The sequence below is a fragment of the Sminthopsis crassicaudata genome, chromosome 3 (genome assembly GCF_048593235.1).
Source record: "Sminthopsis crassicaudata isolate SCR6 chromosome 3, ASM4859323v1, whole genome shotgun sequence".
Classification (NCBI taxonomy): Eukaryota; Metazoa; Chordata; class Mammalia; order Dasyuromorphia; family Dasyuridae; genus Sminthopsis; species Sminthopsis crassicaudata.
Window position 1 is genome coordinate 274,153,036 of NC_133619.1, and position 9,236 is coordinate 274,162,271.

At 38.2% G+C, this 9,236-nt stretch overlaps 1 pseudogene; it reads left to right on the forward strand.

Annotated features, from left to right (window-relative positions):
- Nucleotides 1-8,501: 8,501 nt before the first annotated feature.
- On the forward strand, nucleotides 8,502-8,982 carry LOC141559490 (large ribosomal subunit protein eL32 pseudogene; annotated as a pseudogene).
- Nucleotides 8,983-9,236: the final 254 nt, after the last annotated feature.

Here is a 9,236-nt window from a genome sequence, read left to right on the forward strand (position 1 = left end):
TTCAAATCTGTTGATGTTGAGACTCCTCGTAGTCATCTTGTCTTCAATCTGCCACTTTTATTGAATGGAAAAGATAAGTCTATGATCAGTCCAGCACTCTGTTCTACACATTGCCTTTGTCATTCTCACATTCTGTCTGTCTCTTCTCCTTATAGTGACGTAGTATATTAAATGCCACTTTTTGCTTTGAGAATGCATTCATGAGGAGGCAGCTAGGGGGCGCAGTGGATAGAGCACCAGCCTTGAATTCAGGAGGACCAGAGTTCAAATCTGATCTCAGACACTTAACACTTCCTAGTTGTGTGACCCTGGGCAAGTCACTTAACCCCAGCCTGAGAGAGAGAGAGAGAGAGATAGAGAGATAGAGAGAGAGAGAGAGAGAGAGAATGAGAGAGAGAGAGAGAGAATGAGAGAGAGAGAGAGAATGAGAGAGAGAGAGAGAATGAGAGAGAGAGAGAATGAGAGAGAGAGAGAGAATGAGAGAGAGAGAGAGAATGAGAGAGAGAGAGAGAATGAGAGAGAGAGAGAGAGAATGAGAGAGAGAGAGAGAATGAGAGAGAGAGAGAGAGAATGAGAGAGAGAGAGAATGAGAGAGAGAGAGAGAAAATGAGAGAGAGAGAGAATGAGAGAGAGAGAGAGAATGAGAGAGAGAGAGAATGAGAGAGAGAGAGAGAATGAGAGAGAGAGAGAGAATGAGAGAGAGAGAGAGAATGAGAGAGAGAGAATGAGAGAGAGAGAGAGAATGAGAGAGAGAGAGAGAATGAGAGAGAGAGAGAGAATGAGAGAGAATGAGAGAGAGAGAGAGAATGAGAGAGAGAGAGAATGAGAGAGAGAGAATGAGAGAGAGAGAGAGAATGAGAGAGAGAGAATGAGAGAGAGAGAGAGAATGAGAGAGAGAGAGAGAATGAGAGAGAGAGAATGAGAGAGAGAGAGAGAATGAGAGAGAGAGAGAGAATGAGAGAGAGAGAGAATGAGAGAGAGAGAGAGAGAGAGAGAGAGAGAGAGAGAGAGAGAGAGAGAGAGAGAGAGAGAGAGAGAATGCATTCATGAAATTTCATTGCATTTAGATAAGTAGAAGACACTGTGGGTGATGAGGTCATGAGATGCACAAGTCTTCCACAGTAAGAAAACATCATTGTTGCTGTTTTTTGCCTCCATTCCCTGCCACAGCTTGTACCTTCTCTTGCATTAAAGTCACTCAGACAAACAAGCTTGTCATCTTTCAGTATATTTGATGTATGTTGATGAGGGTGTCTAGATCTTCATAAAGTTTCTCTTTGGCTCTGTTTTGATGAAAAACCTATGCCAGCTTCACAGTGCACCCCAACACTGTTACCATTCCAAAAAAAGATACATGTCTAGCTCTTTGACAAGTTGGTTTTCATTTGTCAGCTTTGTTTCATTCAAGGCTGCTGATTTCTCTCATAAAAGCTGTCTTTCAGGTCTACTGAATTTCATGTTGTCCATCTTCTGGTACATAAACCAAGGGTGATAATATTGTCAAGTTTGTCTCAGGTTGACTGTCAAAGTCTCTCGAGTCAAGAACCCAGCCTCAAGGCTAGCCCTCCAGATATCTTTTAAGACACATCAAAATAAGTGGTAGGGCAGATAAGGACTGTGCAGAAACTTAGAACTAAACCTGCTTTCCTCAGTGGCTCTCATTGTTACTCTGTCTGGATTCCTTTCCCAAGACTTAATATACTCCCACCCCATGTTGTCTTCTCCATTTCTGTGATACTAAAATCCCTAACTATTGAAGAGTAAGCCCTCAACCCCAACCCTACACGATATTTCTTTACAGTTAACATTGTATATGAATTACAATTTTTGTCTATCTGTATTATTCTCCCCTCTTTAATGGTAAACTTCTAAATGTCAAGGATTATGTTTTATAGGTTACCCTGTGTTTAAAGCTTATTTTCATGGAACTCTTCTTATTGATAAGATTACTCAATGCTTACCTGCTTTTGTGAGGATGGGAGCTATTAAAAGCTTAGGAAAAGAGGGATCCTGGTTTTCTGGCTTCCAGCTTTAAGAAAGAAAATTTTCTTTAGATCCCTGAGGGAGAGAGAGACTCTGGGAAGAAGATGAAATGTAAATCACTAACTTACCACACTAGAGACTTCGGGCAATTTCCATTTGAATAAAATTATATTTTCTCTTGGTTGATATCTCACACTCAGTGAAAGAATTCATTCACCCTGTGTATTGTCTGGCATATTTTCATCCGTATAATTTCTCTGCAGATCTCTGTTTGCTATCAATTTGGATAAAAAGGGCTATTTGTTATTTGCTATGTGTGTTCTTTGTATAAATTGGCTTTGGTGGGAATGGAGTCAAACCTTGCATATATATATATCTGGGGCACTCCTCTGTTAAGTCATTTTTTAACAAATGCTCACACATTTAATCTGAATAATTAGGAGATCCTCTTGAACCTAAATTTTTTTCCCTGTAGATTAGGATATTGGAGAAGTTGAAATGGGGAGTAGATAGTTATAATTCTATCCCAGCTTTCTCCCTCTCTAAAGAGAACAGAGTACCCAAACTGATTTCCTAATCAAAGGATAGAGGAGACTATAGAGAGACCATGGCTTTCTGTGAGTCACATTTAGACAGACCCGTGTGGACACATATAACCAACATAGGCAACAAAGAATCTCTCTCTCTGGGTATATATATATTTGCAATCTCCTTTGCATACTTAAATAAATTTATATAGTCCTGAATGTTTGTAGTTGGCATGTGTATAGCGCTTTGCAAGTACCTGGGAGGTAGATAATTAAGCCTAATAGAGGTGTGAGTAGCAAATTAATGATAATATGCTAGCAGCTTGAAATGGTGAATAAACTACTGGTTTTGATGTCAGAAAAGCTGCTTTCAAATCTTATCTCTGACACATACTATGTGTATGATCCTAACAAAGTCCCTTCTCCTTTTAGTGAGAGAAAGAAATCTTCCCACCTGCTTTGTCAGTTTCAGAAAGGAATATTAAAAGTCTTGGAATGAAGAGTGTCAGAGTAATTATATTATCCTTAAGATCCAGATGTCAATGGTCCATGAACTTTGTTTATGATGGAAAATGTCAAATTGGGTTCAGAAACTATCTTTTTTTGAATGTGTGAGTAAAAGTACTGGTGGAATAGTGTCATCCTAAATTGCAGGCACTGTGTGCTCTTCCAGAAGAGTAGGTGGTTGTCCCTGCCTTCTCGTCTCAGAGAAAATCACTATATGGTGGTGATTAAGTGTTGGTAAGAACCTGGGTCTTTAGAGTTAAAAGCCCTGTCAGTATTTAAATTCTCCCCAAGTCTAGGGAAACTGTTTGAGCTCATTCCAGTTTAACCACATGAGGCCTGAACTCTAGGTTGTGCAATGTTTTCATATCATTCCAAAGTCTGCATGTCACTGCCCTATTTCCTCTATCCCTTCATTATAGACTCCAAAATGAACTTCAGAAGCAACGAGGCTTCCCACGTGCCCTGAATACCCCAGGAGTAGCCAGCAGAGGGTGCTAAGGGACTAATGGTTTTTCTGGGGTCAGCACACTGGGCAATAGGTTCCAGCTTCCTCTGATCTGAATTTGCACCATCGTGGGGAATAGAAAGGGAGAAAAGACCAAAACCCACCCCCTCAAAAAAAATAAAAATAAAATAATGTTCCTGAATATTAATAGTGCATAAGTCTAATATAATTATGGATATTAATAGTGCACAAGAGTTCAATGATGTGTGGAATGTAGTGGAAATGTGTAATGGAATGGACACAGACTCTGAAATCAAAGAATCCAGCTGCGAATCTCAGCTCTGCCTCTGAGTATCTATATTATATTTTTTGTTCACTTGTATCTGACTCATTGTGACTCTCTTTGGGCCATGTCCTTCTCCAGGTCATTTACAGATGAGAAAACTGAGGTAAACAGTGTTAAATAACTTGTTCAGGATCGTATGGCTAATAAGTGACTAAGGCTGAATTTGACTCAGGCTGCCCTTAAGTGACACTGGTTGAGTCATATCATCACTATGTCATTTCACCTCAGTTTCTTTATTTGTAAAATGAAGGAGTTTGGACTAGAGGATCTCTGAGGTTCCTTTCAGCTCATGACTCAATGATTCCATAGTTTATCATTAAAATTTCTGAAACCTTAGTTCCCCAATGCATCAGAAGAATATAAGACTCATGGTATCCACTTTACAGGGCTGTTACAAAGATGAGGGGAGATCATGAATAATTTCGAATATGTGAACTCATATTGGGCAGTGAGTAAATGTTTTGATTAGGATCATGGTTTTCCTTTTTTGAACTCATTGACCAATGGTCCTAGAGAGAATCAATAGTTTGGCATCTTCAACCAACATTCCTTATTCTCTTTTTCCAATAATACTCTAACCCTCCCACTCCCACCCCACTCCTATCCAGGGCCATCTTTCAGACAAAAACCTGCCCTTGAATATTTCTTCTACTGGGATCCACTAATGTACAACCTGAGAGTATCAGAATCTAGCATTCACCCACTGGAAGATACTCTCACCCAAACCCTCTAGAAAGCACTCAGATTCACAATGCTCAAAACATAGAACATTGATATTTATAAATTAAAAGACATGAAAGGATTCACATCTGAGGCTATAAGAAAATCAAAGACCATTCCCAGGGATCTATCTTCCCTAAAAAACCTAACTAGCATCCATGACTCCAGTATTACCCTATGCAAAGCTCCCTCAAATGGTACGGGGAAGCTTGAGTTTATTCTTCCATTTAAGTTCTCCCCTCCAACATCTCTATCTATTCCACACTGCTTTCTAGTTGTTCTTGTTGATCCTTCATTTTTGATGAAAACCAGTGATATCCCTGGTGATGTCTTGAGTTGCTTGTGAATTGAATAGAATCGCACAAAATCTTCCTCCTTACTCTCTCTTTCTGATTCATCGATGTCCAGAGACAAGACAAAAGTCAAGATGCTGGTGATGATTTGGGATATAGCGGATTACCTTCCCATCGTCAATGTCTGGCCCAGCTCCAATGACTCTGCTTCAGCTGTTTTTGGGAAAAAATTGTTCCCATACCTGTATTCTGCCCTGGGGTAGGCACCCTTCTAACTCACAGGTTTGAGACCTGTTGGTTACTCTTTACCTGGTTTAACGCATCTGCTGAGATGGTCTTACGAGGGTGAGGCTGCTGTACATGCTATGATTGAAGCCATGGGTGGGAGTTGGGTGATAAGTGGACACCAAAGGTGGAGGAGCAGGTCTGAAAAGATATTGGCAAGCACCAGTGGTGCTAGACCCGCTGAATACCCCATGCATTCCTCTCTTGTAACCATGTCTGATTTCCAGCTCTCTTCTGTTCCTTCAGGTGTTACGGGTCTCTCCAACTTCCCCTAATAAACTATCCTCAAGCTTTTGATGATCCTCTCTTTCAGGTCACTCAGACCTGCTCATGGACTTCATGGAACCCTCAGTTCCATTCCAGCAAATGATGTTCATTACTTTTTCTCTTTGGGCAGTTCCAAGTGAGAGCCCCTCCAGCCTTGTGTCACACAATCTCATTTTCCTTGCAAAGGGTCTTCAGATAGCTATGTACTTTCTTCTTGGATTACTCTAATAAGTAACTGTTTTCCCATTTGCTGTATTCTCCCTCATTAAATGGAGCTGCTCAGTGGTTCACTGAATAGAGCCTTGCAGAGTTCAAATATGACCTCCAACATGTGTGACCCTGGTCAAGTCACTTCACTCTGCTCAGTTTCCACATCTGTAAAACAAGCTAGAGAAGGAAATAGCAAGCCACTCCAGTATCTTTGTCAACAAAACCCCAAATATAGTCATGAAGAATTGATTACAACTGCATAACAATAACAAAACCCTCAGTAAATGGTTATAGAGAATCCATGGCAGAATCTTTAATTATTTCTGTTGAGAGGCATGCTAATTCTGTCTTTTCATTCTCCTATCTTTCTCTGGGATGTCTGTACAGGGTAAAACAAATTAATTAGAATGCTCACAAAAGGAAGGAGGAGGAGGACCTGAAGCTCTCCCTAGCTACTTTCAAGGGAGAGATTTAATCTTGCCCTGGGAACAAAAATTAGTTTTCCTTAATACATTTTCTGACCAAATAGTAGCAGATAATTTCATGAGGACAGGAGTTATGTCTTATTTAAACTTTGCATTTGTCTCAGAACTTAACACATTGCTATTCATACAGATCACTTAAATATTTGTAGAGTTGCACTGAATCACTCAGCCTTGCTTCCTGACAGCAACTAGCTCTGTCCAATTTTTGGCCCTGGATTGATTAGGATTGCTATGGTGAGCAATCAATCTAACTAGTCCCTCTGGGACTGGAGGAAGCTTAGGCTAACTTATGTGACTGACTAAAGCAACTATCCCTTCCTGCTTGTCCACCACCATACTCAATTACTAGTTGTGTTCAAATATAATTTTCCTCTCACTGGCTAAAGTGCTCCCACCCCTAATTTGCCAAGTTCCTCATTCCTCATTCCTTAACTGCTCCAATGTTTTACTAGGTCAGGCTATCTCTTATTTTAGCTTGTAGCTACTTACCTCCCTAGAATAAACATGGAATTCAGGTTGTGATGGAATAGCAGTATGGCATAATGTGTGTCTCATAGTGTCATAAAATTATTATCTCATATATTTATTTATCAAGTCATTTGAACCTAACCAACCATGTCTCCTCACATATAAAATAGGGAGAAGTGAAATCTGAACTTAATGATTCTCTGAGATCCTTTCCAGAGCTAACATTTTATGACAATGAACCTTAAGTGTTAGTAAGAGTAGAGGAGAAAGAAATGGCTAATAAGTACATAAAACTTGAGGCCATTCATAATAAAAGTTGGATTTCAATTACAGATACAAAAAGATTTGGATAAAATATAATAACCTTTCATAGAAAAAATACTAAAATCCTTTTTTTCCTTAATGTGGTCATTATAGTAAATTAATATGATAAATTACATCTAACTATCTAAATCTAATAATCAACACTGTATGTAATGGAGAAATACCAGAAGTTTTTCCAATAAGATCATGAGCAAAGTAAGAAAATTGTCATCATTATTTTTAATATAGTTCTAGAAATATTAACTGTAGCAAAATAAAAAGATAGGCCTAGGAGAAATAAAACTATTGCTTTTTGCAGATAATATGATGGCTTACTAATAAACCCTAGAGAATCAAATAAAATTAATTAAAACAATTACTTCAGCAAAGTAGCAGAATATAAAATTAATTCACACAAATTATCAATATTTTGTTACCAACAAAATCAAACATGAAGTAAGGAAAGGAAATTAAATTCAAAGTAAGTATAGAATATGTAAAATATTTGGTAGTCCAATTACCAAGACATACAACATATTTTATATTCATACAATTACAAAATATTCTTTACAGAAATATAGATCTAAATAATTTGAAGGATATAAATCACTCTTGGTATGGGTCATACCAACATAGTAAAATTCAACATTACCTCCAATGATTGTTCAGCATCATAAGAATCAAATTTCCAAATGGTTAATTCATAGAATAGGGATAGAAAATTTTTCAGGAGGAAAAACAGCTCAAGAAACTGAAAGGGAAAAAAAAAATTAATGGGACTAGTTCTCAAATTATACTACAAAGCAGCAATTAAAACTAATTGCTACTGGCTTTAAAAAAAAAAAAGGCAGTTAGGAGGTACAGTAGAGTCCTAGGCCTGGAGTTAGGAAGACACATCTGAATTCAAATATGGTCTGAATTCAAATACTTAACTAATTGTGTGACCCTGGATAAATCACTTAACCCTGTTTGCCTTTGGTTTCTCATCTGGAAAATGAACTGAAGAAGGAAATAGTAAACCATTCCAGCATCTTTCCCAAGAAAACCCAAACCCACAAAGAGCTGGACATGACTGAGAACCACTGAACACAAAAAGAAGAAAAGTTAATCAATGGAACAAATTAGTAAATCCACAAGATGCAGAAACAATTGAACATAATAGCATAGTTTTCAAGAAACCCAAGAATCCCCAAATATTGGAGGAGGAATTCACTGTAGCCTGGCAAAAATTAGATCTAAACTAATATCTTACACAGATGGTCTAAGTTCTAAAATAAGCTTTAAATGTACACTTAGATGTAAAAAGTTAGTTAAAGGAATAAAAGAGAATCTTTTACAACTGTGGTTAGAGAAGAATTTTTGACCAAATAAGCGATAGAGAGAATCACAGATGATAAAATGGACAATTTTAATTATGCAAAATCAAAAAGGTTTTGCACAAACAAAAACAATTTGCCTTCTGTCACTCTCATCATCATGGGTTCATGTAGCTAGAGCCTGAAGAGTTCTTAACTTACCATTTATAGTGGATGAGAGCACAGAGGAATCTCTTTTCCAATAAATAATAGGAGAAAAGTTTAGAAAATTAGCTGTTGGCTGGCATGGGATACAGAAAGGGATTATTTGTCTCTTTTCATCATTAAAAACTATTTATTATCTCTTTCCCTCAGCGCTTCCTGTGGAGGGGTCGCAATCTCTTCACTGGCACCATGCCTGCCCTCCGACCCCTCGTGAAGCCCAAGATCGTCAAGAAGAGGACCAAAAAGTTCATCCAGCATCAGTCTGCCAGACATGTCAAGATCAAGAGAAACTGGCGTAAACCAAGAGGTATTGACAACAGGGTTCGAAGATGATTCAAGGGCCAGATCTTGATGCCCAATATTGGTTATGGAAGCAATAAGAAGACAAAACACATGCTCCCATGTGGATTCAGAAAGTTTTTGGTACATAATGTTAAAGAGCTGGAAGTGCTTCTGATGTGCAACAAATCTTACTGTGCTGAGATTGCTCACAATGTTTCGTCTAAGAACCGAAAAGTCATTGTTGAGAGAGCAGCTCAGCTAGCCATCAAGATCACCAATCCAAATGCTAGACTGAGGAGTGAAGAAAATGAGTAAAAAGCTTTGCACATTTTTATTTGTGTTAAATACTCAAAGTAAAAAAAAAAAAAAACTATTTATTATTCACATTCCTTTACAATAGATATTTAAAAAATCATAGCCAGAAATAAGTTCCCAGGTTATCCTTTGAACATAAGTTGTTTGGGGAGGGCAGCTAGTAATCACCCCATCCATACTGCTGTATTTGAGCAGATTATGAAACAAAGCTACAGCCTCATGTGGTTATATCTTAACCAATATCTGCAGGGAGCATGCTGGCTCCACAGTCAAAACCAGC